This window comes from Rattus norvegicus, chromosome 5 (genome assembly GCF_036323735.1).
Source record: "Rattus norvegicus strain BN/NHsdMcwi chromosome 5, GRCr8, whole genome shotgun sequence".
Lineage (NCBI taxonomy): Eukaryota > Metazoa > Chordata > Mammalia > Rodentia > Muridae > Rattus > Rattus norvegicus.
In genome coordinates this window covers 162,452,406-162,478,483 of record NC_086023.1, presented here as the reverse complement: position 1 = coordinate 162,478,483, position 26,078 = coordinate 162,452,406, and the positions used below count along the sequence as shown (strand labels likewise).

General features: G+C 45.1%; 1 protein-coding gene across 1 annotated transcript in view; it reads right to left on the bottom strand.

The window, feature by feature from the left end:
• LOC103692519 (60S ribosomal protein L9 pseudogene) overlaps positions 1–26,078 on the bottom strand; it is a 1,198,372-nt gene that overhangs the window by 334,634 nt on the left and 837,660 nt on the right. The gene's annotated exons all lie outside the window — the stretch shown is intronic.

Below are 26,078 nucleotides of genomic sequence, written 5' to 3'. Positions count from 1 at the left end.
ACTTCATCAGATTTCTTCTAATTTGTTGTTGTTGTTTGCTTTTTTCCTGTCCCTTTTGAGTTCACTATGTAGTATGAATGGGAACATTATTTACTCTCCTAAAACAAATGTTCTGTGATGCTTTGATCTTCTAGGAATTCACATTTTGGTCCAACCCAAGGTCCTCCTCTGCTTGACTCTTGGCTTGCTCTGAGTATTTCAGCCCAAATAGAGAGAGCAGAGTGTGGCTTCAGAAATGTTCCTCTCAACATTGTGACCTTGGGTATATTATATGACCTCCGGAGCTGGCATTCATCACTTATGACAATGCCTGTAAGAGATGAATGGGACATTGCAGTCTCTGTTTAGAATTACAACAGAGCCACTGCCTGATGAGCAATAATCCACCGGACCTGTCTATGGCCACATCCACCCAGAGTGCTGCAGATTTTACCCCTGTAGCATGTAGAGGGTTTGTCCTCATAATCTCATGGCTAGGAGGACCTGAGTTGGGTTATCTGCCCAGCATCAAGAAAGAGGATCTGAAGCTGGATGTGGTATCACAGAGATAGGAGGATCTCTTGAGTTAAAGGCCAGCCTTGTCTACAGAGCAAATTCCAGGACAGCCAAGGCTACACAAAGATACTGTGTAAAATTTAAAAAGTAACAGAAAGAAAGAAAGGAAGAAAGAAAGAAAGAAAGAAAGAAAGAAAGAAAGAAAGGAAGGAAGAAATAAGGAAGGAAGAAATAAGGAAGGAAGGAAGGAAGGAAAGAAAGAGGAAGGAAGGAAGGAAGGAAAGAAAGAGGGGGGAGGAAGGAAGGAAGGAAGGAAGGAAGGAAGGAAGGAAGGAAAAGAAAGAAGGAAAAGAAAGTAAAGAAGAAAAAGAAAGAGAAAGGATCTGGCTATGTATAGCACCAGCCCATGGAAGAGTCAAGGCAAGATCAAGGTAGTGATGATTTTATTGACTTCCTATAAAAGCATGGCCGTCACGTGGAAGGTTATAGGTTGAACATCATAAGTAGGGGATGTCTGCACCCAGGGAGACATGGAGATTCTCCTCAGCTCTTCCTGCCCTGCACTGTAGTATGTTCTAACGTCGAGATCATCCCTAAAGGTATTGAATTCTCTCTTGTTCACTTCGTCCCCGGGCTTTTTGCCTTTGCCTCTCTGTGAACCAATAGGGCATGCATCTTCTTACCTCATTTGGACTCAGAGTTCTGTCCACAGAGAGGAGGAAGGGCTCTGGATGACCAGGTATTTCCCAGTGGACTGCACCTGAGGACTGGGGATGGCTGCCTAGCATGGCTACAGTGCACAGGAAAGCGAAAGGGGAAATCTAGATTAATGTGGCCAGTGAGAGTGGCATGGGGTTGGGTCCACAGCAACAGAGTTTCTGTGGTGGAATAGAGACAGTCTGGCAAGAACAGGGCTCCTCTTTATCTATGAAACCTTGGAAGCAGTGAACCCCTAACAACCTGGAATTGACCCGGGAATCTCAAGCTGGGGGAAGGAAAAAGGTTGCCGTTTCTGGGATTAGAAATCAGTATCACACAGTTCTGACTTGTCAGACCACCTGGCAGGAGAGACCGGATTTGAAAAGATGGGCCAGTTTAGCAGGGTATAATGGTGCACACCTTTAATTGCAGTACTAGGAAGCAGAGGCAGGCAGATCACTGACTTTGAGGCCAGCCTGGTCTAGAGAACTATTTCCAAGATCACCATGGTTACAAAGAAAAAAAAAAAACCTGTCTTTAAAAAAAATTGATGGGCCAGTAATGGGAAGACCCTACCTTGGCCAGGACTGCCTAGCCACACACACCTCTTGCCTTCTACCCAGAAGATAGACTGGGAGGGTGGGGGTGTAAGAGTATAAAGGTGGGGGACTGAGGGGACTCACTGGACTTCTTTGTTCTTCTCAATGTGGCCACGTTGAATAAATTTCCTTTACCCTCCCCACCCCCCGCTTTTCACCATGTTTCAAAATTGAGTGTTGAAGGAAGGAAGCTGAATCTGGCTTATTAGGGTCTAGGCTTTGACCCCAATTACTCCTATAAAATTTTTGGTGAGCCAGCCAAGAACTGAACCTGAGATCTATAGGCTAGCACTCAGATAAACATTCACATCAAAGCACAAATCTGAGTCCTTTCTGACCACCAAGTATTTCAGGTCCCTTCTCCTCTGGTTCTAATGGCGATGGGTACCTCTTCCTTGACCCAGCAGCCCCTGAGACAACACAAATTGCTTTCTTTTCCCAACCCCTGTCATTGACAGGCGCCTGCTCTCATGTTGGGATGTTTAGCTCTGCTTGACAGAGGTAGGGACAAATGATCACGTCTCAGCCTGGGGAGGAAGATAAGAGAAGGCCTGAAGTATTTTCTGGATCTAAGATCCGATGTGCCTATGGTATTCTTCCTGCTGAGGAAATAGGCAATAGGATAACAGAGGACCATCCAAAGATGAAAGGCTATTGGCATGCATGTTTGGAAGCCTTCCTGCTGATGGCTAAGTGTCAGGAAACAGAACACGTATGTACGTACATACGTATATATGCATAATATGCAAATAGCCTATAAATAAAGACCCAAAGGTCCCATCTCTTTCATCCTTGTCCTCCGGATCAGAACCCTAGCATGATTATGAACTCATTCATTTCTCCCCTTTGATATGTCATTTCCTTTCTATCTATCCATGTGTCTGTACCATCAGTGTTATCCGCAACACTGGCTAACTCTTCCACCTCCTGGCAGGTTTCTGTCTACAGAGTGAGAGGTAGCAGGGCACAAGGCTACTTCCTGTTCTCATAGGGTCAGGGCTAGCTGTGGGTAGATGCTGAGCCTGGGACTCGGCAGCCATTCCCACTCCTGGGGAAGTCCAGACACTCTGAACCTCCTAAACCTGTTTTCCTGTCTGTCCAGTGGGGTCCAGCACTACCTGCATGGGCTGTTTGGAGTAATATTATTAGTGAGACACAGGAGGGTCCATGCCTGGCTATGTGGACTAATGTCAGCCTTTGGATCACCACATTGGTCTCCACCATCTCCTAACCCAGGCTGGGAGAGTTCTCCAGGTCTTCTTGCCCTGCTGGGCTTGGATTTCTGATGGTGAGGTCTCCAGGTATGGACTTGCCCCAGCTTCTGACTCTCAAAGGCTCCATGGTCATTGACATAAGAAAAGTTCGCCACATTCTGAGCCCATGAAGGAGATTTAGGAGTGGTCACCAAAATATATGTCCACCTGGTACCCCCAGAGTGTGACCCTGTGTGGATCCATTGCAAATGTTTTGAGACAAGATGGTCCTGTGTTAGGGAGGCTCACCTCCAACCATAAATGTCCCGCCTGAGTGACAGGTGCTACAAGTGGTGGCATGTACTCATAATCTCAGCTTCTCACATCCCCTTTTGTGAATGAAAACCTCTGGAGAGAAGCTATGTCTGCAGAGAACCATTGCAGTTCTGCGGAGACATTGGAACATCACATGTCCAAAGAGTAGTTACTTTACATTGGGCCAGGTCTCTGGAACAGTAATTCCTTTACCTTGGGGTAGCCTTCCAGAATAGCCATTCCTTATGACCTGCCCCCACATGACATCATGGCACTAGTATAAAAAGCCTTTTAGAATCTATTAACAGACAACTAGCAGCCACCAGCCCAAATGCTCAAGTAATATCCTGGGCATATAGAACAGTTTCCTCCATCTCACTGGACCTACCTTTTGTTTTGTTTTGTTTTGTTTTGTTTTTGTTCGTTTGTTTGTTTGGTTTTTTTTGGACCTGCCTTTTTGATGCACCCACAAATATATTTTAAAGTTTCCTTGAATTAAATTATGATTTGCTTCACAGTTTAAAGCTATCAGAAAAAAGAAAAAAAAACTTCCTGAAACTGCTTCCACATTGGAACATGGAATTTGGGGCAATCTAAATGTGTGTTCTCACTCAGGCCATGGTCACTCAAAATGGTTCTAGAATAAACTCTGTAATTCCTATTAAGACGAGAGCTGTGGGTTTTTTTTTTTCCACACTTATATGCACCCTACCTCGTGTTCCTGTATTCACACACGTACATAAGCATGCATGCACACACATGCTGCAGGAGGCACCGCCTTCATCACCATGGCCTCAGAACTGAGTCATTTAACAGCCTGGGGGCTGCATGTCTTTCACAGAAACCACCATCGGGCTTCTCCGTAGCTGAAGCCTTAAACTCAGTTTCTCTTGGTCTCACTTTTTCATTCTGACTTTGAAGGGCTGTTTTCGATCTCTCTCGTGTGGTTTTGACAGAGCCCAGGATGGTGCTCAAAACCCTAGCCTTCAGGCCACCACCTGCTTCTCTGGTCAGTCCACCAGCACTGGAAAAGGCCCAGAACTTCCCTGCTGGTCAGCCCAGCAGTTTGAGAGTTGGAAGGTAGAGGGGAAGGAGACAGGAAGATAAGAAGTGGCGTCATGGGGGAGGGGTGCAGGGACAGACCCAGGTGCTTAAGTATGTCATTCAAATTTCCTCATCTTTTGCTGCTGAGGGCCATCCGAGAAGTGCTGGTTCAGAGAATTATGATATGAGCTAGCTGGGTAGGTGTGTGGACTATTTGTGGTCACCAGCTGATGGCAGAGTTCCCCGAGGCTACTGCCACCTGAACACCCCATTCATTCCCTGCTATCAGATTTGGGAGGAAGGGGGTGGGGGGGTAGCCATCCATGCACTTACACTCCCTTCCTGAAGCTGTGTGGGACCATGGGACCATTGCCAGCAGAGCTATCAACTGAACAGCCCTGTGGCGAGGCAGATGCCACCTGCTCAGGGGCCTTTGGGACTCTAGCCCACCCCGCCCTACCCTTACTTCCTCCTCTCGGGGTTGTGTGAAACTGAGGATAGCACAGAAAACTGGATCGTGGAGTATGGTGGAATGAACTGCCCTTTGTTCTTTTTCTTCTTTAAAAACAGGATTTTATGAAGCTCAGGCCGGCCCAGATTGAATGTGTAACTGAGGTTGATCTTGAACCCCAACCCTCCCACCTTTGCCTCAAAAGTGCTGGGATTACAGGCCTGTGTAACTACACCCAGCTGTTCAATTTCCTCCCCCACCTTCTCTCTCCTCCTCCCCTACAACTTTCCTCTCTGTTTCTCTTTTTCTCTCCTTCCAGTGCTGGGAATTGAACTCAGGGCCTCATTCTTGCTAGGCAAATATTCTACCCCTGGACTATACCCCTAGGTTTTCTTTTTCCGATATGACTTTGAACAAGTCACCACTACACTCAATGCTTTCTTTCTTTTCCTTTTGAGGCAGGTTTTTACTATGTAGCTCTGACTGGCCTCAAACTCATGAATGCTGGGATTGAAACGTATACAACATGATCCTCAAGTCAATGTCCTTTATAGGAGAGGTGTTGAGACAGGTTTTCTCTCTGTAACAGAGCCCTGGCTGTCGCGGAACTCCCTCTGTAGACCAGGCCTGCATGCCTCTGCCACCCAAGTTCTGGTACTAAAGTCATGGGCCACCACCACGCAGTTTGATACCTTTTAAAAAAATGTATTTTATTCTTATTTTTGTATATAAGTCTATGTAAGTTTATGCCATGTGTGTGCCCTATGAGCCTAACTGGATCTACAGCCAATTGTGAAACTGCCCAGTGTGAGTGCTAAGAACCAGATTCAGGTTCTCTGGAAAAGAAGCAAGAGCTCTTAACTGCTGAGCCATCTCTCCAGCCCACTCTACTCAGTATTTATCTACAAAAGACTTTTTTACAATGCTCACCTTGTGTAGTATAGAGCAGAGAGGTGAGCCTGGCCTGAACTGTGCCCCTACAACCCCATATGTGTGTCCAATCTCTAGACTCCCCCGTACACGGCCATATCTAGAGGCAAAGCCTTTAGGAAGGTTATGCAGGTAAAGGTCTGGCCCTACTCCAGTAAGATTGCTGCCGTTTTAAACAGGGGATTTCAGCAAGGTGCAAGCAGAATGAGGTTGTAAGGCAACATGTGAGAGGGTAGCTTTCTAAAAGCTAAGGAGCTAGACCTTTGGAAAAGCCAGACCTCCAATGCCTGACCTTGGGCTTCAGCTTCCAGAATCAGGAGCAATTAGATTTCTATTGGGTAAACATCCCAGTCTCTGGTGTTTTGTCACAGTCCAGGAAGACCAATGGAAGGTAGTCCAGGTCCATTGCCTGGTCTGAAATGCTTGAAACTAGGTCTAGTTTAGATTTCGGGATTTTAAATATTTATATATATAAAGAGACTTCTTAGGCATGAGGCACAAATTCAAACACATGATTCATGTGTGTTTTATACATATGTATCTGTGGGGGAAGGGTACCTGACACAAGAACTAGTAAGATACCTCTTCAGGTAAAAGTGCTTGCTGCACAAGCCTCATGGACTGAGTCCTGTCTGGTGGGCCCTCTCAGTGGAAGGAGAGAGCTGAGTCCTGCAAGTCTCTGACCTCCACACTGTTGCCCACACACACACACAAAGAAAGAAAGAAAGAAAGAAAGAAAGAAAGAAAGAAAGAAAGAAAGAAAGAAAGAAAGAGAGAAAGGAAGGAAGGAAGGAAGAAAGAGAGAGAAAGAAAGAAAGAGAGAGAGAAAGAGGAAGGGAGGGAAGGAAAGAGAATAAAGGAAAGAAAGAAGGAAGGAAGGAAAGAAACAAAGAAAGAAACAGAGAGGCCCGACGAAAGCATCTTAAGCAAGGCTTTGTTTAGGCTCCTGGTTCCAGAAGGATATAACCCTACCTGACAAGAAGGTTAGGACAGGAGCCTGAGGTCGCTGGTTACATTGTGTCTGCAGTCCAGAAACAGGGAGAGATGGATGTTGATGCTAAGCTCACTTTCTACTTTCTGTTTAGTCTGTAACCAGCCCACTGGATGGTGCTGCCCACAACCAGGGTGTGTTCCCTCCTCTGCTGAAGCTTTAAAGAAATGTCCTCACAGACACGCCTAGCAGCATGATTCCCAGGTGACTGTAAATTCGGTCAAGCTGACAATAAAGACTGTGGTCACATGAGATCAGGGACAGAATTTTCCATTGATGGCGTTACTCTGGCACTTGAAGAATTAGAAATTTAAGGATTCTTTGGACTTTGAATTTTCAGGTTAGGGATGGTCCGCCTTCACTGTGATGGCTGGCATGCACATAACAACTGCTCCATAAGGTAACAAGTATTCATTGTTCAGGGAAAAGTCCCGAAAACTAGAGATACATTTTCATCTGCCTGGCACAGGCAGGCATCCTCCTCTGGGGTGGATGAGACTCTGGAGTGTTTTCTCAGAGTAGAGTTTGGATAGACTTCCCAGTTTCCCTTTGTGAGACTGGGGACTCCTATCTTAGGCGCTCAGCATCTGCAAGGTTAAGAGCCACACAGCATCCTACAGGCTTAAAGAACTAGGAGAGAAAAGGAGACACTGGGGAGATTAAGCTAGGCATTGTGACGCACACCTATAAATCGGGATGGAATCAGAAGAGAGGGGATATCCCGTCTGTAAATTCAAAGCCAGTCTGTTCTACAAAGGAAGTCCTAGCACAACTCTACTGCCTCAGAGCTGAGCTTGCAGCTATGCAACATTGATTGATTGATTGATTGATTGATTGATTGATTGATTGATAGGATCTCATGTGGTGTAGCCTTGGTTGGTCTGAAACTCTCTATGTAAACCAGGTTGGCCTTGAACTCACAGAGATCTACCTTCCTCTACCTCCCCAGAGCTGAGATTAAAGATGGTGCCTGCCTACTCCCATTTTTGATAAGATTTCTCAAGCAGCCCTGGCTGACTTCAGGCTCACTATCTCGCTGAGGTTAATCTTGAACTTCTGATCCTCCTGCCTCACATCCCTAAGTGCTAGGTTTCTAGGCTTAGGCTACCACACTGGGTTTTCTGAGGTGCAGGTGATCAAACTCTGGGATTCCTGCATGCTAAACAAGCATTACAGTGAACTCCTCCCACAGCCGGAACCACAAAAGCTGCCCCCCTTTTCTCTTCTACACGCCTGGATACTTCCAATTATTCAGTGATTTTTCTGACACAAATTGAGTCTTTGTGTGCTGTTTATTTTTTACCAGAGTCACGGGGAAGGACAGGGGGACCAGCTGAGACAAGGAAACGCTACCTGAGTCAGTGCAATGGGACACACCCCATATAGGGACCCTGAGGTCTGATCTGGTCATTTGGAGATATGGGCCCCTCTCCTAGGTAGAATGAATGCCCAGTGAGCTGCAAGAAAGGCCTGGAACAGCAGTCATGAGATGACTCACCCAGTGCTATTTCTCACCCAGCGTTTCTCAATCTGATTGGGTTGCTCACAGGCTGAACCCTTTTTCTTCTCAGAGCTGAGTCAGCAGCCTGAACTGGCTTTGCCCACTTTTGGCCTCCTTTGGGGCTCATTCCCCTTGTCTTCAACATGGGGTCCCCTGGGTTGCTGAAAGTCCCCTGAAAGCCTTCCGTAAGGTGTTTGCAGCATCCCCTTCTGCTTCTTCTTTATTCAGGTCTCAGGAAACATCCTCTTCAGAGAAGCCCTCCGTGGTCACAGTCCCCACAGTTAGAATGGGCCGTCCTCACAGTTATCTGCTGCCTTTCTGGACGGCCGCCTTCCCCAGCTCTTCAGAAGCCCAGCCCATGCACACTATTTCACTTCTTCCTTCTTTTCACATTCAACCACCAACCAACGATCTCAGTTCTACCCCGAACTTGGTCCAGATTGCAGTTCCTTCTCTCATTGGCCCTGCCTGGTGGGAAAGATTATTTCCTACTCACCAATGTCATAGAGAAATCCAATCTGCCCTTCCCCACATCTACATTCAACATACTCGTGACCTCAAATGACCCCCTGGAGAAGTACACAGTCCAAAGTGGTCTCTTAGCAGATAGAAGATCCCATGCACCTTCTACCCCTTCTCAGTCCTCTCTTTCTCCTCTCATATCCATCACCCTCCAAGCCTCAGTAGAAGCTACCTCCTACCTCAGGGCTTGCACCCTCTCTGACTGCTAAGCTCTTTCTCCCGATTCAAGAAGCCACTTTCTCAGGGCAGTCTTTCTGGTCACATAATATAAGAAAGCCATGAAACCCTGAACTTCACCCACAATAGGACATGCCCTACCTCTAGTTTCCTGACCACTTCATACCTGTATGCCCCTCTGCTCCACACACTCCACCATTTTTTATTTATTTATTTTTAGTTCTTTTGACCATGGCTCCTTAGACAAACTGTCTGCGTGTTAAGGGCAGAGAAGCTATATCAGATAGTTGGGTTTTGCTTTGACAGTGGGATGTCATGTGTCCTGGTCTAGCCTTGAAGTCCCTTTGTCGCTGAAGATGACCTTAAACTTCCCGTCCTTCTCCCTTCCCCTCTTCTTCCCCAAAAACTGTGAGTAACTGTCCTAGGGGGAAACCCCAGGACTTCACACATGCTCAGTAGGCACTCTACCAACTGAGCTACATCCCTAGCGTCTACCTCTGGCATTTGGGATACTGGGTGCTGAGTGTTCGCTGCACAATTGTTTACATAGCATCCCAGAAAGCTGCAGCCACAGCCAAATAGGCCCTGGAGTCCCTGTCACCTCTTTATGTAGTGGAGTCTGGATCCCTGTGTTCAAGTCTTTGCTCCCTGATGGTGATTTGCAGGAGGCATCCATCAGATCAAGAGCCATAGGTAAATACAAAGAGGCTGCTGGTGCCCAAGGGGCTGCTGTGGTAGCTCAAGATCTGGGTCAGTCAGGTGGAGGAAAGAATAGAACCTCCCTCCCATCCTGATCCCTGAGGGCCCTGAAAGGCCTTTGGATACTAATCTACAACACAATGAGTTGTTGGGAGTTAAGGTGTCAAATGACTTTTTCTCAGTCTTTCTAATACTAGACATCACAAGCCTCAGATCCAGCTGAAGCCTGAGTCAGGTTGGGTTAACACCTTGTTTTCCCCATAGCTTGAGGATTTCATGCCTGGCAGCCTCAGACTAGAGCAGTTCTTTAAGCCACAACCCCTCTGTTCGAAAGGAAAGGAGTCCTGGTTGGCACTGTCCCTACCTGGCTACTTACTGATATTGACTGGGGAAACCTTCAAGGGATTTTCTGAGAGAGCCCCTCATGGGTGAACAGGCCTCAAATACCTGTCAAATACCTCATGCCTGGTATAGTGACAGCAGGGACGATGGGTCCGAGGAACAGCCACATATCTACTTCTTTCAGGGATTTGTGTTTTCAGCAGTGTTGACCCCTTCCTGATCTGCTCAACACACCCATGGTTGGAGCCCTAGTCGCAGATCTCACATCTTTCTGTCGTGCTTCGTAGGGCTCCTTAACTTGACCACCCACTTACATCTACTGTTCGAAGTATAGTCTACACTGGCCACAGTTTTGAATGAGTGACTTTAAATAGTGTAGGAAGAATGATTAAAAATTATAAACCCAGGTGAGGTAGCACATGCCTTTAATCCCAGCGCTTAGGAGGCAGGGGGATCTCTGTGAAATTAAAGCCAACCTGGTCTACATAGCGAGTGTCACAGAAAGACTGTCTCAAGGAAAGGGAAAAAAATCCAAAGGGAATATATAGCAACTGGTGATAGATTGACAGCAAAACATCACTAGATCAGGCTCTTGAAACACAACCTGCATAAATTTACTGGGGAAGCCCCTCTGAGGCAGCCAGCTGGAGTTCCCAGTAGAGAGAGTCCTGGGCAGAGTTGGGGGCCCCTGGGTGAGGCTTATGAGTAACAGAATAAATAGTAACAGAGATGTGACATAACCAACTGGGGTCTCACGACATCTCATAGAAGCCAACTGGGCAAGTTGAGACAATCAGCTGAAATTTCTAATGGAGGTTTTCCTCCACACCTAAGCATCCCACTCCTGACCTTCCAGCTTCTCTCTCCCTCTGCCGGCACTTTCCCATCACTGGATGGTAACAGTAGTAACATGTTGGCGATGGCTGTCCTTCTAACTCTTCTCAAGGGATCATGGTTTCCCTCTTGGGGGGTCTTTCTCTTCTCTTCCACTCCATTCCAGAGACTGGCCCATTCCCAAACAAGGATTCTTGGTGACACTTTCAGACAAACATGCTAGAGTCTGGAATGGTGGTGGTGATGGTGAACAGCCCCACTTCTAAAGCTAGCTTCTTGGTGAGATTAAATACCCCGACAATTTACTAAAAGAAACATCATAAAAGGCAGACTTGGTCTCTGTCCCTTTTCGTGAGCCTGTGGCAATGTAGTACTACTGGGAAGGAGGGGGTGACAAGGGAAGGTTTTTATTTGAGTCAGGGTCTTGATAGCATTTGAGCAAGACACCGTGGCACACACAGGGCTACACAGGGAGAGAAGATTGTGTCTCAAAATAAAAGACTTCAGGCAACATTTGAAAACTTTGTTTTAGGGCTATCTGCACAGCTCCATGGGCAAGGGTTATTGCTAACAAGTCTGATTGTCTGAGTTTGATTTTCCTGAACCCACATAATAGAAGGCAAGAACTGTCTTCTACAAGTTGTTTTCTGACCTCCACATGCAGGCGGTCCCATTGTCTAGATAAACAAACAAACAAACAAACAAACAAATAAAAATAAGGAAAAAATTATTCAACTCTACTGAGAGAGTAGTAAACCTAGTCTACTTACTTACTTACTTACTTACTTACTTACTTACTTACTTTATTTATTTATTTATTTATTTATTTATTTATTTATTTATTTACTTACTTACTTACTTACTATTTTGTGTTCTTTTGAGACAGGATCTTGTGTAGGCCAGGCAGGGTTTTTGTTTGGGGTTTTTTTTTTTTTTTTTTTTTTACTCTAATGTATGTGTGTGAGTCTTTTGCCTACATGCAAGTATATGTACCATGTGTGTGCCTGAGGCCTATAGAAGTCAAAAGAGGACATCAGCCCCCCCTAGAACTGGAGTTATAGGTGGGTTATAAGGTACTGTGTACATATTTAGATGCAACCTAGGTCCTCTGCAATAGAAACAAGTTTTCTTGACCACTGAGCCATCTCTTCAGCACCTAATCTCTTTTTTTTTTTGATCCTCTTGTTTCCATTTTTCTTGCTTTTTTTTGTTGTTGTTGTTTTTTGGGGGGTTTTTGTTTGTTTGTTTTTTGTTTGTTTGTTTCTTTTTTTTTTTTTTAGAGACAGGTTTTCTCTGTGTATCCCTAGCTATTCTGCAACTCCTTCTGGTGACCAGATGGTCCTCCACCTCAGAGATTTGCTTGCCCCTGACTCCCGAGTGCTGGGATAAACGGTGGTATGCCACCAGGCCTGCTTTTATTTGTTCGTAATTTTGAAACAGAGTCTCACGCTGAAGCCAAGTTAGCCTGGACTATATTGTGTAGCTCAAGCCTGCTTTAAACTACAAAGCAGTGCTCCTGCCTGAGCCTCCTAACTTTAAGGTGCTTGCTGCATCACATCGATCGCTGACCTACTACTTAGACTGTACGAGTTTGAGGTACATTCGTGTGTTTCATCAGGTAAAGACACCTGTCACAAAGCTTGATTATATGAGTTTGATTTCTGGAGCCTCCAAGGGAACAGACTCCTACAAGTTGGAAATAGCCTTGCATGCATAGATACAGGAGACAATTTTCTGAACAGAATCCCTGTGGCTCAGGCTCTAAGACCAAGAATTGATAAAAGGGACCTCAGGAAACTGAAGAGCTTCTCTAAAGCAAAGAACACCGTCAATAGGACAAAATGGAAGCCTGTAGATTGGAAAAGAATCCTCACCAACACTACATCCACCAGAAGGCTAATATCCAAAATTTATAAAGAACTCAAGAAGTTACACATCAACAACCCAAATAACCCAATTGAAAACTGGGACACAGAGCTAAGGAGAAGATTCTCGAATGGCTTGGAGGCTCTTAAAGAAATGTTCAAAGTCCTTAGTCATCAGAGAAATGCAAATCAAAACAACTCTAAGGATCCATCTGACACCAGTCAATATGGCTCAAAAACTCAAGGGACAGCACATGCTGAGAAGGAGCAAGTGGAACGATCCTCCATTGCCTGTGGGAGTGTAAATTTGTACAACTACTTTGGAAATCAATTTGGTGTTTTCTCAAAGACTGGGAATAGTTCTACATTCAGTGTGAGGTAACCCAGTCCCAAAAGGGCATGTACTGATAAGTGGATATTAGCCATAAAGTACAGATTACTCATCATACCCCACAGATTCAAAGAAGTTAAACAAGAAGGAAGGCCTAAGCAATGATCCTTGAATCAATCTTAGAAGGGGAAACAAAATAGTCATAGGAGGCAGATGAAGAGAACCAGGTGGGAGAGGGGAGGGGAGGGGAATGGGGCAGCAGGATCAGGCGTGAGGGAGACAGGGGAGAGAGGCCAGGAGAATGAATGGAGATCTGCAGCTGCTGGAGGTTGGTGGAATGGAAGGGGGAATCTCTAGGAAGTCCCAGAGACCTGGTTGGGGATGTTACCAGAAATCAATGCAGGTGACCTTAGCCCAGATATCTAACAGTGGGGCCATGGAACCTGAAAAGACCTCCTCTAGCAGGTGTCCTTAGCCAAGATGTCTAACAGTGGGACAGGATCCCCAGTGGAGTGATAAGGACACCAACCCACCCATAAAACATTTGACCCAAAATTTGTCCTCTTTAGACTGAATGAATGGCCAACCAATTATCAGCCCAACATGAAACCAATCCCACAGGCAAGAACCAATCCCTGACATTATTTTTTTCCTTTTTCTATTATTTTATTTATTCATATTCCAAAAGTTGCCCCACTTCCCAGACCTCCCTCCTTCCACCACCTGGGCACTCACTCTTACCTCACCCCCATCAGCATTCCTCTTCTCTGGGGCATCAAGTTTCCACAGGATTAAGTGCATCCTTTCCCACTGAGGCCATACAAGGTAGTACTCTCCTATACATGTGTCCATGAACCTGCCCATGTATGCTCCTTGGTTTTTGGTTTAGTCTCTGAGAGCTCTGAGGGGTCTGGATTAGTTGACACTGTTGTTCTTCCTATGGAGTTGCCATCCCCTTCAGCTCTTTCAAGTCCTTTCTCAAACTCATCCATATTGCTCACTGACCTCAACTCAATGGTTGGCTATAAGTACCTGCATTTGTCTCAGTCAGTTGTTGGTAGAACCTCGCAGAGGACAGCCAGGCCAGGCTCTTGTCTGCATACACAACATGGCCTCAATAATAGTGTCAGGATTTAGTGTGTGCACATGGGATTGATCTAAAGTTGGGACGGTCACTGAGTGGCCTTTCTTTCAGTCTCTGCTCCATTTTTGTTTCTACATTTCCTTTAGACAAGAACAACTTTGAGTTAAAAATTTTGAAGATTAGTAGGTGGTCCCCTGCCTCATCTGGGGGCCATGTCTATCTACTAGAGGTAGTCTCTTCAGGTTCCATTTCCCCACGGTTGGGTATTTTGGCTAATGTCATCCCTTTTGAGTCCTGGTAGCCTCTCACATCCTTTATAGAGGTTCTTCCTGCCCCCTAACTTCTACTGCAGCATATTTCAATTAATTCTTCTGGCCCTCTGGACATTCCTCCTGTCTCTCCCCATACCTGATACTGCCCCTCCTTTCCTCGCACCCCTCCCCTCTCTCACCCAGTTCCCTCCCTCCCTCTCCCTGCCATAATTATTTTGTTCCCTTTCTAGGTGTGTTTAAGGTATCTACATTTGGGGTTTCCTTCTTGTTAAGCTTCCTATGATCTGTGAGTTGTATCATGGGTATTCTGAACTTTTTGGTTAATATCCACTTATCAGTGAGTTGTATCATGAACTCCATGGGGGTCCCAGCTGGGGTGGTTATTTGGGCAGGATTCTTGCCTGTGTCTCTGGATACACCAGATCTCCTGGGAGACCTGCAGACTACGGAGTGGGGAAAGAGCATACAAGATGTTCTGCCCAGTGGAGGCACAGACTAGCAATCCCTGACATTATTAATGATACTGTTATGCTTGTAGACAGGATTCTAGCACAACTGTCCTCTGACAGACTCTACTACCTAACAGCAGACTGAAACAGATGCAGATACCCACAGCCAAACATTGGAGGGAGGGAGGAACTCTCATGGGAAAGTTGGGGGAAGGATTGAAGGTCCTGAAGGGAATGGGAACCCCACAGTAAGACCAACAGAGTCAATTAACATGAATTCCTGGGAGTCTTCAGACACCAAGCTAAAAACTAGCAGGTGATCTTCCTGAGGTGGTTCTGCCATGGACTGTAAATCTACGATGGATTTGCTTCTTTAGGTAAGGCCAAGGAGATCACATCTGAGGAAAGATTCCTGCTATTAATATGCTTTTCCTGTTATTATTAAATATGTAACACTCACTAGGTGTTGATCCACCTTTTGAGCAGATTTCTACAGACCTACAAGATGTACAGTCTTGTAGTGATACTCTACAGATAAATACATAATGATTCTATATAATTCCTGATTTGATTCAAGTAATTTTAGGAAGAAAGTTTTTTGAGATGATTTTAGTTGCTAGAAGGATGTGATAAAGTTAGAATCAAGAATAAAATGTGCCCACTCTTCATAATAGTAAGGAAAGGCTGCATAATAAGAAATACAGTGTACTTATCACTACACTAAAAATAGAAATAGAGTTGGGACAAATTTGTGTTAAAGGAAAAACATTTCAGTACAGGGATAAAGTCATAGAGGGGTATGCACAACGATAAGGCAAGGCCATGTGGAAACTGTTGCTTTGAACTTATATGAGTACATTATAATGAAACAATGCTTTGATTTTAATATCAACATTCTTCTGTAACTCCCATTTTATATAACATTTTACCTCTGAGATAATTCTCTATAGAACTTTTTTCTGAGAAGGTATATAAAGACCAGAAAAAAAGAAATAAAAGTAGTCGGTTGAATGGTTTGGCTTGGGGAACTTTACCCCATCCATCCATCCATTCATCCTTCCATCCATCCTTCCATCCATCTATCTAAATGTGTATGTCTGTCTATCTATATGTATGTGTGTAGGTATATGTGTATATATGTAAGCATGCATTAATTCTTGCAGAGTCGTTTATGACAGTCAGTTGGGCCCAGCTGTACTGTGGGTGTATGAATGTTTGAATGTATATGTGTCTGTACAGATCTTCCTATATAAAGCATCTTAATTATTTGCCTTTCTTTCCTCTCTGGTTCACAAAGAGTTAACCAACTTACCCAGAGATGTTTCTGGCTCACTCACCAGAGAAAGGAGCACCAGCAATAAATCCTTTTACTTAATCCCCTGTTGTTTTACTTTAAGGTGCTAAATGCCAGAGACTGTAGTTTCAGGCCTTACAGGAACTCAGACAGGTCAGCTACCACTGCAAAGTAACTTAGACTTAAGACAGGTAAACCCTGTACAGAAAAGGAAACCCTAAATATCTCACAAGACCAAGTCTTGCCTCTTGCTGACACTCTCCCACCCCCCTCAACCTCCTTCAAGAGAGAACCTGAAGGAAGAACATCATGGTTGGCCACTTGGAGACTGAGCTACCAACCAAAGAACATACAGAGGCTGGACGGAGGCCCCTGGCTTTCTGTAGCAGACACGCAGCTCAGTCTCCATTGCTGTCTTGTCTGGCCTCAGTGGGAGAGGTTGCACTTAATTTGTCAGGGACTTGATGCTCCAGGGTGGGGAGATACCCAGATGGCCCCACCCTCTCAGAGGAGAAGGGTAGGGAAGATGGGATTAGGGACTCTGGGAGGGGAGCAGCGTTTGAGATGCAGATAAATAAAGAAATAAAAACAAACAATCCCTCACCTCTGACTTACGTAAATTATTTGGGCCAAAACGGACTAGGTGCTCAAAGACTGCAAACATCTATGTTCCCTCATTCTCTGGGACTTTCGAAAATGGAATCCAGGGTACTGAAAACAGTTTAGCCACCCTTCAGATATATGCCTGTCCCTCAAATGGAGACCCTGACTGTTGGGGGACAAAATGCGTATTTTTATGCTATATGGGGCTATGAAACATTAGCTCCTTGGGTAACTGACAAGGATAATCACATTCAATTACAAATGAGATCCATTCTGAAAACTGGGAAAAGATTCAAGTTAAGATTTTTTTAAAAAGGTATGCATAATATATGGGATACAGGGAAACTTGGGGACTCTACATTTATGCGTCTGGCAATGACCCTAACATGATGTTCACCATCCAGAGATTCTAGGTCACCAATAATAGCGTCTTAGACATCATTGGTCCAACAAAATGTTAAACCATCTCCCTGACCTAGGAAAGTCTGCTTATACACAGGCTCATATGAGGTATCAGAGTCTTGGTACCTTCAATACTGTAATGTAACACTTAGTTGATTTCTAGATTCTGGAGTTATAGTGAACAATGTGATGGTGGTTCACATCTTTGATGCCAGTACTTAGGAGGCAGAAGCAAGCATATAGCAATTATAGTGATTTAAATTTAAAAGCCCCTTGCGAAAGGTAGGCTGAATTCAAAATGAATGTCCATCGTGGTATAAAAATAAATACACTTAAACCTTGAAAAATATATATGTTCCCCATATATATTATGTACTACATATTATATATTTCTTTATATTGAATATATATAGAGGAATATAGGTATATTTATCAACTAGACATATTTAGTTTCAAATTTTTAAATTAAAAGGTAATCCTTTTTCTTTTGCCAAAAAAAAACATTTTTCCCTAGGAAAGACATAACCTGCCAAAAAGGGAAATCTCTGGAGTTAGAACTAGGGCAGGGTTCTGTTTTTATCTTTCCAGGAGAATAAAAGCATCCAATTGACAAATCTAGAAACCACTGAACACATGAAAGATCTGAAGAAAAAGGATGGGTCGTCAAGAAAAAAAAATGTCCTAAGAAAAAAGAGTAAATTAGCCAAGTGTTATCGCCCAACTCTGTCTTGTCTCTTTTGCCTCTACAGACATAAGTAGGAAATGGTCTTTATGTGGTCCTAATTTAATTAAACATTAAAGGTGTTTTGGGGATTCGAGTGTGACTCTCTCCTTCTCTAAACCCATGCATGCTTATTAAAGGAAATTCCACAATCTCTGTCTCCTATCAGAAGAACCACTTGGTATGGGAGAGAGGAAAACAGAATAATGGACTACTCTATGACCACTAGTCTCATACTGTTGGCCTTTCATTTGACTCTTTAAAACTTTTCTTAAGATATAAGTATTATTTCAAAATCTGTAAGATCATTGTGTAATTTAAACTTTCTGTCACGATGCTAGCAGTCATACAGAATACTAAGTAAGTCTACAAATAAGCTTCCTCTAGCTTCCTGTATGTGTTTTCTGGTTGGAGTCTGAAGCAGGTAGCTGCAAACCAAGTTTGTATGCCTTGGATGTACTTAATACATTATTGTCCTCAAACCTTTCTGAGATCTGCTGAACATGGCATTTCAAATGTTTTCTACCATTCCTAACAGTAACCTGTTAGGTTTCCAAGAAGCTGACAAGGCCCCACAATGATGAATCTATCTGGACTGTAGTAATTCTATCACTAAGCAAAACCGCCCTATGCCAGGTTCTGTTCAAACAGTGAATGTCTTTGGGGTTTCTGCTATGTTCTCCATAGCCAGGATTGCCACTTGAGTTGACAAATACCACCCAAAGATCAACTTCTCACTACAAACTGCTCAGGACATTCAAACTGCTGAGTAGGAAGATCAGCTGGGTGCTTTCTCTGCCTCTCTGAGCTAGCGGGCATCTGCCTCTTGAGTCTTGATTGGTAAGATTGAATGTTTGAGATTTTGTTTTTTAAAACAACCAGACAAATGTGAAAGGCTGCTCCCACAAAGGGGCTTGTTTGGCTGAAGTGGGCAGCGGAGGTCTTTGTTGTCATGCCCTAAGCTGGAAACAGCAGTCGGGCTGTGCTTAACTCACAATCTTTTGGCCCCATTCTCCAGCGTTCTTCTGAGAAAACAGCCCATGTGAGGCCTGACACTTGCCAGTGACTTAGCAAGTGGTTTCTCCAGAAATGATTTACATATAACAGACCTTCAGGACCCTGACCAGAAGCAGTGACTAATGGGGCAGGCCAGTAGGTGGAGCCTAAATTCACCAGCCCTTCCTCCAGCTTCTGGAACATTGACCTTCACAAGAGCCAAGGATACTAGTTTCTGGAAAATTCAAAGAAGTAAAATGTGATTTACCTTGGAGTCCCTCAGATACAGGCTGCTTCTTGTGAGACTCAGGCATTCGCCTAGGGGAATACAGATGAATGGTAGGGAGGTGGATTTCCTCAGAGAAGTTCCTGTACAACAGAGGGTCCTGGGAATTCCATGGCAACTAGTGACATGTGCATGACAGTGTGTGTGTGTGTGTGTGTGTGTGTGTGTGTGTGTGTGTGTGTGTGTGTGTGTGTGTTTATGTCACAGCAACCATCCTAGACAGGGTAAGTTTCACCCTGGAGCCCCAGCTCTGGGTATGCACTGTAGCTCTGGATAGGCTGGTTAAGTCACTTCACAAAGTATCTATATTCCCAGAGTTGAAAACAGTTTTCTCTTTGCAAGCTTACTGTGCATACTTTGTAAGCATATGGGATTTATTTGTTCTATGCATATGTGTGTGTGTTCTGTTACATGTGTCTCGAGTATATGCATGCACATATATATATGCATATACATGTGTGTGTGTGTGTGTGTGTGTGTGTGTGTGTGTGTGTGTGTCTGTATCATCATGTACTGCTGAGCATTAAACCCAGGATGTCAAGCATACTAAACATGTGCTCAGGCTCACATTCCACTCATTTTTCCAAACACCTACATTTGCCAGGCATGGAACAAGATAGGCAAATATCAATGTTCTGGTAGTTTCTTTTCCTCTCAAGAAACCAGCAGACCCAGACCTTGTTTCTTCTAAGTCTCGGAAGGGGCACCACTTCACAGAAGAGGAAAGAAAGGTCCTGTGAGAGGTAATCTTCCTTTTTAAGCTAAGATCATACCACACACTCCTCAGGTCCAGATGCACAGGGTCCCAACACCCCACAGGGTCACGCCCATAGAAACATTTCTGTGGGCATCTCATGATTAAACTGACGATACTGACTGTTGGTTCTGTTTCCTTATTATGCTCAGTGCCTCTGAGTCCATGATTAATAGTGGACCATGCTGGGTTTCCTGAAAGCCTAAATGACTCACTTCCATTCACAGTGGCTTCAGTGAGCTCAGGATGCCTAACGTTTAACACTTATTTATTATATGCATGTGTATATGTGCATGTGCGTGTCATGGTGCATTTGTGACTGGGTTCCATCTACCATGTGAGTTTTGGGGTCCAACTCAAGTTTTCAGGCTCGGCAGCCAGGACCTTTACCTTGAGCCATCTTGCCTGTTCTTCCCACCTCTCTTCAAGGGACTTTAGGATCACTGACTCCCAGCCTTAATTTTAGACACTAGGGTGGTAACACCCAAGACAGGGAGTCATATGACTCTTGCCAACTTGGGCCCCACTAAGTCTCCAGACCCTCCCTGGCATCTTTTAAACCTCTGAGACTGAAGCCTAAACTTGGTGCCAGAGGCCAAAGGAAGTATCCCTTAGGAAACATGTGACCAGCAGGCTGACCTGACCAGAGGGACAGGAAGTGATCACCCACCTGACAACCCTGAGGGTCCAGGAAAGAGCACGAGGCCTCTGGTTCTCTCCTACAGGCCCACAGTGCCCAATGCCCCCTTCGAGTCACACCTTGATGGAGAAGCAAGTATCTTGGATCATATATCCTACAAGAAGGGGAGGTCCAGGCTCTGCTCCAGAGTGGTGAGACCTAAGTGCTGCCACCTCACCAAGGACTCAGACTTGGGAGACGAAAGAGATCAATGCCCTTTCTATTTCTTCCCTCAGATTTCCAAAAGTGTCCTAAACCACGTAAGTATGGTGGTACATATCTGTAATCTTAGCACTCAGGAAGTAGGGGTGGGAGGACCATGAGTAGTAGAAGGTTATCCTTGGCTATATAATGAGTTTGAGGCTACTCTGGGCTATTTGAGACTCTTATTTTTTAAACTTATTATTATTATTATTATTATCATTATTGTTATTGTTATTATTGTTGTTGCTGTTGTTATTGTTATTATTAGTGTTGTTGTTTTTAAGACAGGGTTTCTCTGTGTAGCCCCGGCTGTCCTAGAACTCACTCTGTAGACCAAGTTGGCCTCAAACTCAGAGATCCACCTGCTTCAGCCTTGCTAGTGCTGGGACTAAAGGAGTATACCAAATGCCTGGCTTCAAGACTGTCTCAAAAGGAACCACACAGTGACACGTTAAACGCATGGTGAGCCCATATCCTATAATAACTGTGAGCTAGCTGCCAAGTGGGTAACACTACATGCTAGACAGAGGAAGAAACGGGAATCTGGATATAGTCCCCTCTACACTGAGGCCTGTGTAACAACAGAATGTTCTGGAACCTGCACTGGAAGACTTCTGAAGCTAGGTCATAGACATGGTGGTTTCTGCCTTGCTTAGTTGCAGTCATTTCCCTGGGAGACGGCCAAAACTCAGTAACTCTGAGGTGCTAGGACCTGCCCACAGCTATGAGTGCAGCTAGGGGATCCATCCTTCAGTCACTCTGTCTGACCTTTAACTGAAATCCCAAAAGGAAGGAACCTCAAGCCAGAGCCACTACCCCCGCCTCCTTCCCTCCACCCCCACCCACTCTTAGCAAACACTCCCACATTGCTCTCCAGCACAAAGTGCTAAGCCGTGAATGCTTCCCATGGGTTTAGGCACATAAAAGAGGAGGCAGTGGTAGCACACACACGATACACCCCGGGAGAAGCGGTGGGCCCACAGCCATGGAAGCCAAGAAAGTCTCCTCCTCATGTGCTCTTAAGAGAGGATAACGAGAGAAAGACAAGGCTTGAACCAAATCTTTGTGCACCCCTGTGTGGACTCAGGAAAGTTACTTAGCAACTCTGAACCTTCCTTTGGGCACCCATAAAAGAAACAACTGGCCGTCCTTGTCTGTAGAGCAAGTTCAAAACCATCCTGAGTTACATGAGACCCTGTCTGAAAACAAAACAAACAAACAAACAAAGAAAAAGAAAATACAAACAAACAAAAAACTCAGGAGAGCAATCCAGAGACACTAGGGGCACAATTTTTTTTCCCTGAGGGTAAGTTCCCCAAAGGCCTAAGGACCTCTGGCTTGGCCCCATCTCTTCAAGAGTCCATCAGCAGCTTCCACACTGCCACACTGGAGACTAAGCTGCTAACACGTGGACCTTAGGGGGCACTAAATGATATCAGGTCTTGGGTTTGATGTAACCCTATATACGGCACAGCTGTCTGGGACCCAGCTAGGAGAGAGACTGGGCATGATCCCGGGAAGCCACCTAATGGAGAGCCCTGCTTTATCAAGGTTCTCAAGGAAAATCGCTGGTAGGACGCTATAGCTCACATGGTAGGCTGCTTGCCTAGCGCTCATGGAGTAAAAACTGGGTGTGGTGATACATGCATGTAGTTCCAACATTGCCGAGGTCATCCTTAGCTCCATAGTGAATTTAAGGCCATCTTGGGGCATCTGAGACCCTATTTCAAAAGGAAAGAAAAGGAAAAGAAGGGAAGGGAAGGGAAGGGAAGGGAAGGGAAGGGAAGGGAAGGAAAGGAAAGGAAAGGAAAGGAAAGGAAAGGAAAGGAAAGGAAAGGAAAGGAAAGGAAAGGAAAGGAAAGGAAAGGAAAGGAAAGGAGAGAAATTCTGGGTCGCACTGAAGAGAAAGGTGCACAGTCTTTGCTCCAACTTTCAGACGCCTACCTGCCTGCTGCTGCCCTAGGCAGAAGCAATCTTTCTGCTGAGGGTATTTTGGGGCCATTTGGGGTTGGGGTTCCCAGGTACTGGGGAAGTCCCTGAATTTCCTGAGCCTAGTCAGGACTGGCATCTTGCTCAGCATCCTTTAAGTAACACAACTCCTGCTCCCTTCGAAAGCGTCCCAACATGCCTATTGCCCTGTCCTTGCTCTGGAGATCTGACCAACACAATGTTATAAGACTAGTGACTCATACGATTGGATTCCAGCCTCGGGTAAGCCTGGGGACTTGGCTTCTGCAGCAGGCTTAGGCCTCTGCAGTCCCCACACAGGGGCTGCTGCTCTCAAGCTAGGGACTTCCCCTCGTGGTGTTCAAAGCACTTTCACACCTGCTTAGGGGTTCATGAACTGCCTGGGACCTGCTGAAGGCATCAGGGCCTCTGTTCTGAGTCCCAGGAGCAGCTACTTCCCTAGGACGTTAACCTCTCAGATTTAGCCCACTCACTCACTGGCTGAAGGATACAGTCATTGCTTGCCATGGCCACCTGACAAATGTGACCCTCGGTGCCCCTGAGCGCTCTGTTTCTCCAAGAACCCACAGCATCCTAGGGAAGAGGAGAAACGCAGCAGCACGTTATGACATGGATACATCAGCTCTAGAATTAAAACACAAAACAGCGGAAGTGGCCATTTTGGCCGAAAGGTATTTGTGGTAGGTAACCTACAATGCAGAGCCGCCCTTAGAATGATGGCCCTGGGGTCTGAGTATAGAGCGTGGTGAGCAGGAACAAAGGTTCAGGGGAATCTAGAAGGAATGTGAGGGAACACGAGCTATGAAGGGCAGTGGAAGAGGCTCTGGATGCTTTTCTCTTGGGGTGATGTAAATGTCTTCCAAAGTAGGATCTCCATGACATTTCTGAAAGGATTTAAGTTGCAGGTCCCCATAAACTCTTAGCATAGAGGAAACAGACAACACCGGCCATAGTCTGTACTGCCAAATCAAGAATTCAGGGCTAGTGAGGTGGCTCACTGGGTGAAAGCACTTGCAAGAATGCCTGAGTGTACAGAGAGGCAGGGAGCAGTAAAGAAGCCACTGAAATGGCCTTTCCATGGTATTGTTAAGGGAACGGGTTGTTTGTTTGTTTGTTTGTTTGTTTGTTTGTTTGTTTATGAGTAGAAGAAAATATCCAGAGACATCTGAAATTTGAGAGTAGAAGGAAAAAGAAGTAGACTGGACATGACCAGGGTGATCTGTGAAAGGTGAGTGTGGGAGGGGATGGAGAAGATATGGATGTGGACAAATCCCATAGATTATAAGAAGGATGTTAGCTGGGGGGAGGAGACTATTGTGGACTTAGAAATGAATAACAAGCACTGTGAGGAGGGACTAAGGGAGCCTAGAGACTGGCGTGAGATTTGGAATGCAACCATAGGTATATGTCCCTGGAGCCCATGTCCCTCTGCCAGAGATAAGAAATGACTCTTGGGGTTGGGGATTTGGCTCAGTGGCAGAGCGCTTGCCTAGGAAGCGCAAAGCCCTGGGTTCAGTCCCCTGCTCCGGAAAAAAAAAAAAAAAAAAAAGAAATGACTCTTAGTGGAGATGGAACTGTTTCACAAGATCCTGAGGAACGCTGGCTTTTCTCTAACTGCTGGAAATCTGCCTATAGTTCTCATTCTAAGACATAGGGACTGTCTGCACACATTTGAGATCTCAGCACTTCTTCAGCAACATGGGAGATCTTGGGCCAGCAAGCCTGGAGTGCACAATACTGCAGCAGAGTCAACAAGACAGACCCTGCCTCACAACAAGGTAGGAAGGGAGAGCCAATTCTGTCCAGCTGTCTCTGAACTTCACATGTTCCCTGTGGCACCTGTGCATGAAGATTCACACACATGTGTGTCACATGTACACGTACATACACTAAAATAGTCAGTATTTTAAAAGGATAAGAGTCTCCAGGGGTGAGACCCTTTGCCCACGCTAGCCATAGTGAATCTCTGCTAGGGTCTGTGTTGAACAAAGGCCTGAGGAGGTATGGAGCAGAAGTTACCTGTGTTGAGGGAGGATGATAGGGAAATACAAACGTCTATATCCACAGTATTATCATTTTGAGTGGATGTGTAATATTCCATAAAACGGGTGAATCTCAGCTTCCATACCCATTTTCTACTGTGACTCAGAGTATCACCGACGTTTATAGATACAGTTTAAGGAGACTTTTATGAATTTATAGTCTTTTTGTTGTGGTTGTTCATTTCCAAGTTGGACTGCCGATTTTCACTGTTTTGCTGGTGAAATTATGAAGCAATGAGTTGTAAACTTTCTAAAAATTTTGTTCTCTTGCTTTTGCTAACAAGGACTTTCTGACAAGGATGCTTTCTGAGAGAGGTTGTACCACTAGTCAGTACCAGAGAATGAAGTTGTTTTCTCTCGCTTTCCCCATAACTATTATAATAAATTAAAAACCCCACAAATGACTTAAAGGCCCAGAAGACTAACAAAGATTGCTTTCATTTGCATGCCTTTGGTTACTAGGAAGGTTGGACTTTCACAGTGTGTAATTTTTATTTCGTTTAAGCTGGTGCAAGCTATTTGGATGCTACAGTTTTATACTCTGTGAGTGTTTAGCCTGCACCAGTTCGTTGTGAACAGCTGCCGCATTCTGGGAAGCATGGTCTCCAGGTTCCTCTGCCCCTCCCTGGCCTCCCATCATTCATAGCTGGATCTTGCATCATCAATTGAGGAGAGGGTCTGGAATGACTCTTCAGAAGAGGCACAGGAAGGGGAGATTTTCCAGGTAGAATATGGCCTGTGTTGGGGACAGAAAGTTTGTAGGGACTTTGGAAAATACTGATAGGAACTGGTAGCTGGTGTCCTGTGGGTACCTCTACCAAATGGGTGGGGGCCTAACACTGAAGTGTGGGAGTCAAAAGGTCCTTGCATCATTCTGGGCTTGAGAGAAGCCGCTGTCTCATCTTTAGAGCACATAGACAGCTTGCCTATTTCCCAGTGTTGGTTTCTATGTTTGAAAACAAAACAGAACAAACAAACAAAACAAAACCAGACAAAAGCAGTTGCACCTGCTAGTCAGTGCTCAGCAGTGACCGTTGCTGCAGGTGTTCACAGAAAATAATCAAGAGTTGGGGAGCCCCACGTGGGAACAGAAGCTTGGGGAACAGGATAAGGCAGGCTTCAGATGAGGCTCCAGGGTGCCAGCCACCTTCTCCAGGCAAAACATTTGAAGCAGGGCAGGGATACCTGTGGGTTGATAAATACATGCCCTAATCTACACATAGTTCTTTCATTGGTCAGTCCACCCCCCTGCCTTGCAGACATCCACTTATACATCTGCTGTATGCATCCATCTTCCCATTAACCCATTATCCGTCCATCCCCCTCATCTCATCAG